Here is an 8,259-nt window from a genome sequence, read left to right on the forward strand (position 1 = left end):
ATCAATTATTAGTAGGTGAAAAAGAAATAGTTTTAATATAATTCCATTCTGATTGCTTAACATAAGCATTGCTATATCCTCTACGCTGGGAATCGTGCCCAATATTTTTGAATTTAAAATCTCAAAAAAAGATCCACCAGTGTCCTCTTGTTAACCAATCATAATTTTTTTGTACGAATGTTCAAATGTTGTTGGTTCAAAACCTTCATTGTATCGTGCCTCATAAGATTTATTACTACACAACATCTAACACAAGTGACTCATACATTCAGTAGTCAGTATCCAAAACGATTGAAGCTAGCGAGTACATCAGTGTTATTAATGCTGTACCAAAACCTCTCCTACTATTAGAATATTCTCTTTTTCTACAATTGTGTTTAATGTTGTGTCATCTCTACTAACGAACTTTATGAGTAGGTGTGACCAAAGTGGGAGAGTGAGTGGGAGAAATAATTAAACAAAGGTTCTACAATGGTTTCGAATTATCTTGACAATAATACAAAAGGAAAGAATGTACTATCTATTGTGTTGTGCTAGGAGCAGTCTGTCAACCTCCAGGTACAGGTACTCACAAAGTGGGTACCTAGACCCTACAATAAGAATATTTCTTCTTGCGTTGTTATTTAGTGGACTTGGTTGGACAGTGGCGCCCCTTTTGCTTGCCTTTGCTAAAGGAGAGACGATTACAAAAACTCAAAACTTAGAAATGTGAGTAAAAATATGACCATTATTAAGATGTTAATATTTTTTTTTTTTAATTTTACCTTCAGCATTATATCGTCCTATTAAAATAAATTAAACAATTATGACCTGGTCCTTAATTATTAGCTTTTTTCGTTAAATTTATATATTTACGTTTTCGGCTAGTCGTTTTGGTTTATAACGAAAGTATGGTACTGGATCATTGCTCAGTAATTCCAGTTTCCTACATATACCTTGGTAATATATTTTAGACACATTATTGTGCCTCTTCGAATGATTAATCACAGTCTAGGTTTCACATCTATTTATTACACGCTGAATAGATCCATGAGACTTCAAGGTTAGGCAAGGTTTATATCTAACTAGATTTCTATTTATTATGTGTCGTCTATAAACCCTTGTTGATATAACCTGTCTTTAGGTACTCAACTGAATTTTTTTTCATTTCATTTTTCTTGTGTTTTTATTTCATTATGTTTATTTCCTTACTTAAGCCTCTTTCATTTTTAATGAACCTTTCTGACCTAATATCTCTGATCTAGTTTAGCTCTGCTCTTGACTGACTTTTTTGGACCGAAAGATCATCCTGTAATACAAAATTAAGTTTATAATTGGGTTTTTAATGTCACTTTGATTCATTATCCTGACAATATGTAATTGTCATACATTTTATACAAGACCTTCCGGTCCGTGGTTAAACTGATGTAAAAAATTAAGAGTATGATTGAAAAAGAGACTGATATTTTTTATGTAGCAAGAGCCCAAAGGATGAATGGTAGAATTGCCATTGAAAGAAGTGTCACTATTGTGATGTGAGTAGAAACTGGACGGCGCTGGGTGGGCGTTGCATTGTCTGCTCTCGAGGTATGCGGGTCAAGCCATTCTTCTAACAGTCTTGGTATTCTTCAAGGCTGCCAGGTTAATTGTAACTGTACTTAGCAATATATACACATTGATATGTAGATATATACCTGTATGTATGTATTTTTAATGTAATATTCATTTTTTTTTCTTTTTTCGTTATTTATATTGTTATTGCAATAGAAATATTATATTGGTCACTATAGTAAGATTGACGTAAATAAATAAATCTGACTTCAAGTTTTCCTTAATACATGAAACGATAAAATTAATGTACGAGGAGAAGATGGTTGGGGTTGCGGTCAAAATGAAACACAAATTAGTTGATGTAACTTTTTTAATTGTGCCAACGTTTCGGCTAGAGTTTCTAGCCTTCATCAGGGCTAAGAACAGAACAAGATAACAACCAATGAATATAGAAAAGAAAAAAGGAAATATAAACAAAATGACATAAAGTGAATAATTTTACAGAATGGAATTAATAAAATGAAGTGATGAGAGAGGTGGAAAATAAAATGTATACATAGGTGATGTATACATATATCTTTCCATATTTAAAAATTAAAATTTGGAAAGAAAAATAAAATTGAGAGAAAGAAAATATATGTAACCACAATGATTAATAAAGTGGCAAAATATAAGTAAAGTTTAACGAAAGAAATGAATAGAAGAAAAAAAATTATTTTGAAAACAACAATAATAAAATATGGTGAACATAACTGATAACGTGGGTAAGGAAAAATGAGAAAAGTTGGGGTGGTAAAATAAAGATAGGGAAAAAATAAAAAGAGAATAAAACGAACCTATTCTCAGAGGTCAACTATCTCTCATAATAATGATAAAATTAATGATTTAAATTTATTATTAATTTATTCCAAATATATTTAAATATTGGAGAAAACCTTAGTTATTCATATAAGAAATATAATTTCTTATATAAACAAAAACACCTTAAAATTGAAGTGATAAAATATAAATATAAATTTAAACATTATATTACATCAATTAAAATTAATTTATAATTGTCATGAAATACTTGGTTCTTGTTATCTTGATTGAGGTTCACTGATGGATGAGATAACTTCTTTATAACAATTCCTCACAGTTATTTTCTACTTCAGAACTTCACCTAAATTGTCTCCAAATACTTTTTGTTCGAACACTATCACAGTTATTTGAATATAATCGCAATCCAAATAATTCAGTGTTAATTATATTGTACACATTATCATATATAACATTCAGTGAACTTTAAAATATTAAAATATATTTGCACTAATATTCGACTTGAATAATTTTCTCTAGAGAGACTAAAACATGTCTTGCATTCTTGAACTCTCACAAAGAACTGAATATTTACAACAAATTAACTTTTTCGTCCAGACCGGCATGCGTCTTCTCTTGGTTAATTGGGTGAGAACTAACTTGATCTCTTCTTCCAGTGCCTGATGCCACTCAAAATATAAAACAATAAAAGTATATTTTTTTCTTTACTTACTTAACTTTACAAGTAAAGTTATCGTTCTCAGCTGTTCAGTACTTATGTACAATTTGACCAGCTGTCGTCAAATAGGAACCTTTCGGATATTTATTTGTACATAAAGTATAGTTTATAATTTGTATAGTCAACCCCTAAGAATGACTAGCCGAAACTTAATGGATGATTGATAAAATATGTTTGCTGGTGAAGTAATTTATTGTCTTAATTGTTTTTAGCAATTAAGTAAGCCTTCATTTAAAAATATGTTTTATAAAAATTTCTTTTAGTACTATTCTACTTCACGTATTGCATCATAGATCATACATAATACTAACCTAAAATAATATTTTTCTCAAGCAGCGGCGTGTACCTAGAGCTTGACGAGACAGCGGTAATCATTGCAATCCGATCATTCTTCGTTTCTTCCTCCGTTCTAGAAAATAGTTAAGGACTAAGGAGAAAAAGAGCTGACCGTTAGAGAGGTGGGGAGATCTAGGAAGCAATTTCAAAGGAACCATCGCCTCTTCTGATCTCCGTCATTTCGCTACCAGTACCAGGCGAAATGAGACAAGTAAATTGGACAAACATTATAGATGGGTACATGAAGCATGCACGGACTTGATAGTTCAGTATCAAGGTGACTACATTTGGCAGTTAGCTGCCGCTGCTGTACTAGTGCTATCATCTATCACGTAAATCCGTGTATTACGGATGAAAACCTTCCCCAGTAGAATAAATTATATTATTGTAATGGTTGCGACAGTTACTGCCTTCACCTCTGGATAAATGATCCTTTAGAGATAGTGGTAGAATAAAAAATATTTTCCATTTCATTACAACCTACCTCTTCCTTCACCTTCCCTCCTTGAATCCGTCTTACACTCAGTTAATTTCCATATCTAGAGGGTCTGCTTTTCATTAATTTAAATTCATTCCTTTCCAAAGAATAATGCGAGCGTTGAAAGGTTCTTCTTATTTAAGATCAATTATTTATTAAATTTTTTCAATTATTTGATAATGAAAGAGAATATATTGAATATATACAAAATATTGAAAGATAGACTACAACTATTAAACTGTGAATGCAAAGGAAAGTGACTTATTTCCGAATTTCGATATCTTGGGTTTTGTTACATTTTAACGTGAGTTTATTTACTATTATCCAACATTTCTGTATAATGATGTAATTATAAAGGGTGTGTTGGTAAACAGTTCACACCTTACCTCAACATTTTTTAATATATAATGAATTTATTGATATTTACAATTGTATTGAAATGTATACAACCAGTAATTTATTTTAAATTTAGATTTAATTTTCACTATGCTCTATCTTTTTTGGGTATCTTTAATTTCCTAACCTTTTCTTGCGTCGTAGGTGGTATTACTTTTTTGATCCAACACGTCCTGAAGGAAAAATCGCTAGCAAGTTTTTTTGGGTGTTGACGATAAGTGTGCCAACCATATGAAAAATCAAAAAAACATTGTGAGGAAAATTGTACTTAAATTTAATTTCTCGTAACGATCTGTCACCATCATTAGTAGGACATTAAAATGGTCGTCATATTGATGAAGCCTCAATTACTATGACTGATTCTTACAGGAAATTAAATTCTGAAACGATTTTGTTCCTCAGGGTTTTTAGATTTTTCGCGCTGTTTTCATTCAAATTGTCAAAAAAAACAAAAAATCAAGGCAGTTTTCGTGACTTAGGCCTAAAGAACGGATCGGATCAAAAGTATCCGATATGAATTCGTTTTAAAACTTAACATCAGAATTCGTAAAAAAAAAAAAATTACTTCATTCCATTGGTAATGCCTAAGGTTAGTGCGATGGAGAAAGCTTTGGAAATTGATAATATCCTTAAAATAGATCATACGCCGCTGTATCTTAGAAAAACTCAAATAAATTTTTTTTGAAAATGTAGAGATAAGGGACGTGGACATACATATTGGGACACCCTGTACATTTTATAAACCACTTACTCATTCTAATGATTTTTTTTTTTTTGTAGGTATCTACTGAATGAGGGACACTCGAGAGAGACCTGCTTCGCACCAACATAATTCGAGGTAACTATTATATTTATCTTGCTCTCATTCTACTTTTAATATTTTTGTTCTTATCATTAATTATTAAGTGTCATTATAATTAATAAAGAATATCTTAAGTCCATCAAAAACTGAAATTGAAACTCTGAATATCAAACTTTTATGTTTTTACAAAATCATCTTCAATTAGCTTCTAATTCTATTGATTTTTTAATAAAAATAACTATTTCCAGTAAGACATAATAACAGTATATGTTAATTATAATTGAGAGGAAATAAGCAACAAAAATAGGTTTTGGATAAACCTGAAAAAAATCTCAACGACACCATTCCAATACTTAAATTTTGCAAAAACATCTTTTTATTCTTATTTTATGATGAAAGTCTTAACATTCTAATACAAATTTCTTATAATTAGATTCTTCTCTTTTCTGAGAGGTATTCAAAATTCTGGCCTTATTCACTTTCTTAAACCAACACGCTAAGACATAATATTGGGAAGGAAAAGTAAATATAGTATCATAAATTCAGTAATTATGTCATTCAAAATCCTAGAAAAGAGTTGAATTCACATTTTTGTGTGTGTAAACACCCTTATCCCTGGAATGTTAAAGTATTTTTTTCGATAAAGTGATATACCGAAACTACCTCTTTATACAATCGATTTAACACATTTTTTTCGATTTTCTCAATAACGGCCCTAAAGATTTTGATGTAACTCGGTAGATCAATGTAAAATTAGATGTTCTTTAGTATCAGATTGGAACGATCCACATTGAAATAGTTTCAGAGGGCTTAAATACGGATTTCTAAAATAAAGTTCCTTAAAGTAGATTTAATTTTGTTTATTTTAAATCATTAACCATTTCGCAATGCTAACAGTATATGTCCATAGTAAATGGACAATATAAACAAAAAAAATTATGATAATTAAATAAATGAAAATTGGAAAATTAGAGACAGCCGAGTGTGCTCGATCTTTCCCGATCCCAATCGTTTGTACACGGCTCTTTTGTATTTTGCTTTTGACATTTTATTCTTAGCAGGGACGAAGTTGACATTCGATGTGATGCACAGATTTTTCCATACAGTTTTGTACTGATTTCGATTTTTTTATTTTTTTATTTTATTATAATTATTTTAGATTGTTTCTATTCTTTCAATCATTTGTATGTTGATAAAACCTGTATTTTATATATCGACCACTCTTCCCATAATATAGCCCTCCCTCCCCCCAAAAAACCGGAATAAATTTGTTTATAATAGATCATATTATTAATGTTCTACTCAAATCTGGTAAACCAAAACGAAATTGAATTAATAACTTTTCCTAAAATACGAGATAAATTTAAGACCCTGTTGTGTTTATAGCTATTGTTAAACATAAAAATCTAAACACGATCCCTCAGCATAGATTGCCAAGAAACGGTCCATCTGTATACATTAGAGCGGGCAGGATAAACAGAAGATGGCTACGCTATAAAGGATTGGCAAGAAATAGGAATGCTGAGGCGAAACAGAGAAGGGGCCATTTACATCATTTTAACTATCCATCTAAGGGCAGTGTTACATTTACTAATGTAAACTGTTTACAGCGCTCGATAAAACACTGCCGCATATATAGGCTTCTTTCTTTTATAAATATACTGTCAGCAGTGTGAGGAGAGAGAGGGGGGGGCGTTTCTCTACAGGTTCAGAACATAGCAAAACCTTCGAAATTTCACTGTGAAACTTCTATATAACGTACACTGGCGTCAAAGACAAATTTGGCCGTTACCCGGAAGTGTTCGATGAGGTGAATATAAAAATAACACAAAAATGGAATCATATAATTACGTACATATCATCGCTTAAGGTGTGAAAAAAAAATCAACAAAATGATTTTTATGTTATTGAAAGAAAAAAAAATCAACCTATTACTGTAGTGACATTTTATCTCAAACATCGTTCTGATGTTATATACCATTTTATCTAAATTCCATTATCCTTTCGAAGTATCCCTAGAATGATAAAGTTTTTTTTCTTATAATGGTATAAAGATTTTTTGATTTAGTTCTAAAGCTACGCAATACAATTCTTAAAAAGAATGATTTACGTAAATGATGTACATGAAAAAAATATGGTGCGGTCCGCGCAACAGACAACTTTCACTTACTACACTTCATGGGACCTCTATGAAAAAAAAAAATCTGAAGACCAGGGAAGGTCAAAAATACGAACAAAATATTTTCATTTTTCTGTTACTATAAAAATTTGTATTATAGGGTTTCTCGGGGGTGGGTGGGGGGACGCATATAAATTTAGTTCCTGCCTAGAACACTATAGTTTAACAAAAGATAACAAAACTGAGAATCGTAAATGTTAGGGGAAGAATTTTCCGCTATCTCGACTTTTTCCGTTGGAATCGGATGTCACTATTTTTCTTTTAGTTATTCATAAAATTCTTTAATATTTTGTATTTATCCACTATTCATTATTGCTAACAATGAGAACAGTTTCTTTTTTTTTTTTCAAATAAAAAAAATTAAAGGGTACTTTAGAGATAGATTTTTTTTAATTGTCATTTAAGCCCTGTCAGACTATTTCAATGAGAATAAAACCAAGTCGCCTTTTTTTTTTCTTCTTTTTTTTTTTTTTTTTTTTTTAATTTGAAAAATCTATTGTATTATTTGGCACAACGTGCGATGTATACAATGCGCATTGATGCTACAGATGTTTTGTTTTATTTTCCTTTAGTAGTCAGGGGCCTACAAAATTATTTATTATGAACAATTTTATAATTGTTGCATCTTTTTCTAGAGGGACTTATTTTTAAATTAATAATTACAAATCAAAATTATTGAAAAAACTAAACCCACAATCATAAAAAAAAGAATTACATAAAAATACATTTTTTTTTTATTAATTTCACTTTCAAACAATTTTAATTTATCCATATATATACATTCATGACGTTTCAACTTTGGCCTTTCTCAAAATTTTCATCCTCACTTTTTCAGCTCAATAATCCTGCTAAAATTCTTTGGTATTATAAATGCAACTTACATTGAATAATCGTCGATATTTATTCTTCTTAAGGCTTTTTATCTACAAATTTATCAATTAACTTTACACCAAAAAATCTTATATTACTTTTGAAACAATATTTTAGAAACTAAAATGTTT

At 30.2% G+C, this 8,259-nt stretch overlaps 1 protein-coding gene across 1 annotated transcript in view; it reads left to right on the forward strand.

Annotated features, from left to right (window-relative positions):
* Nucleotides 1-8,259, forward strand: part of LOC106681020 (uncharacterized) — a 90,629-nt gene that overhangs the window by 58,674 nt on the left and 23,696 nt on the right. Inside the window, exon 2 of the mRNA XM_014421123.2 lies at nt 5,058-5,115. The gene's annotated coding sequence lies outside the window, so the exon portion shown is untranslated. The remainder of the gene's footprint in view (nt 1-5,057; nt 5,116-8,259) is intronic.

Source organism: Halyomorpha halys, unplaced genomic scaffold, assembly GCF_000696795.3.
Source record: "Halyomorpha halys isolate HHAL.00 unplaced genomic scaffold, Hhal_1.1 Scaffold18.1, whole genome shotgun sequence".
NCBI classification, from domain to species: Eukaryota; Metazoa; Arthropoda; class Insecta; order Hemiptera; family Pentatomidae; genus Halyomorpha; species Halyomorpha halys.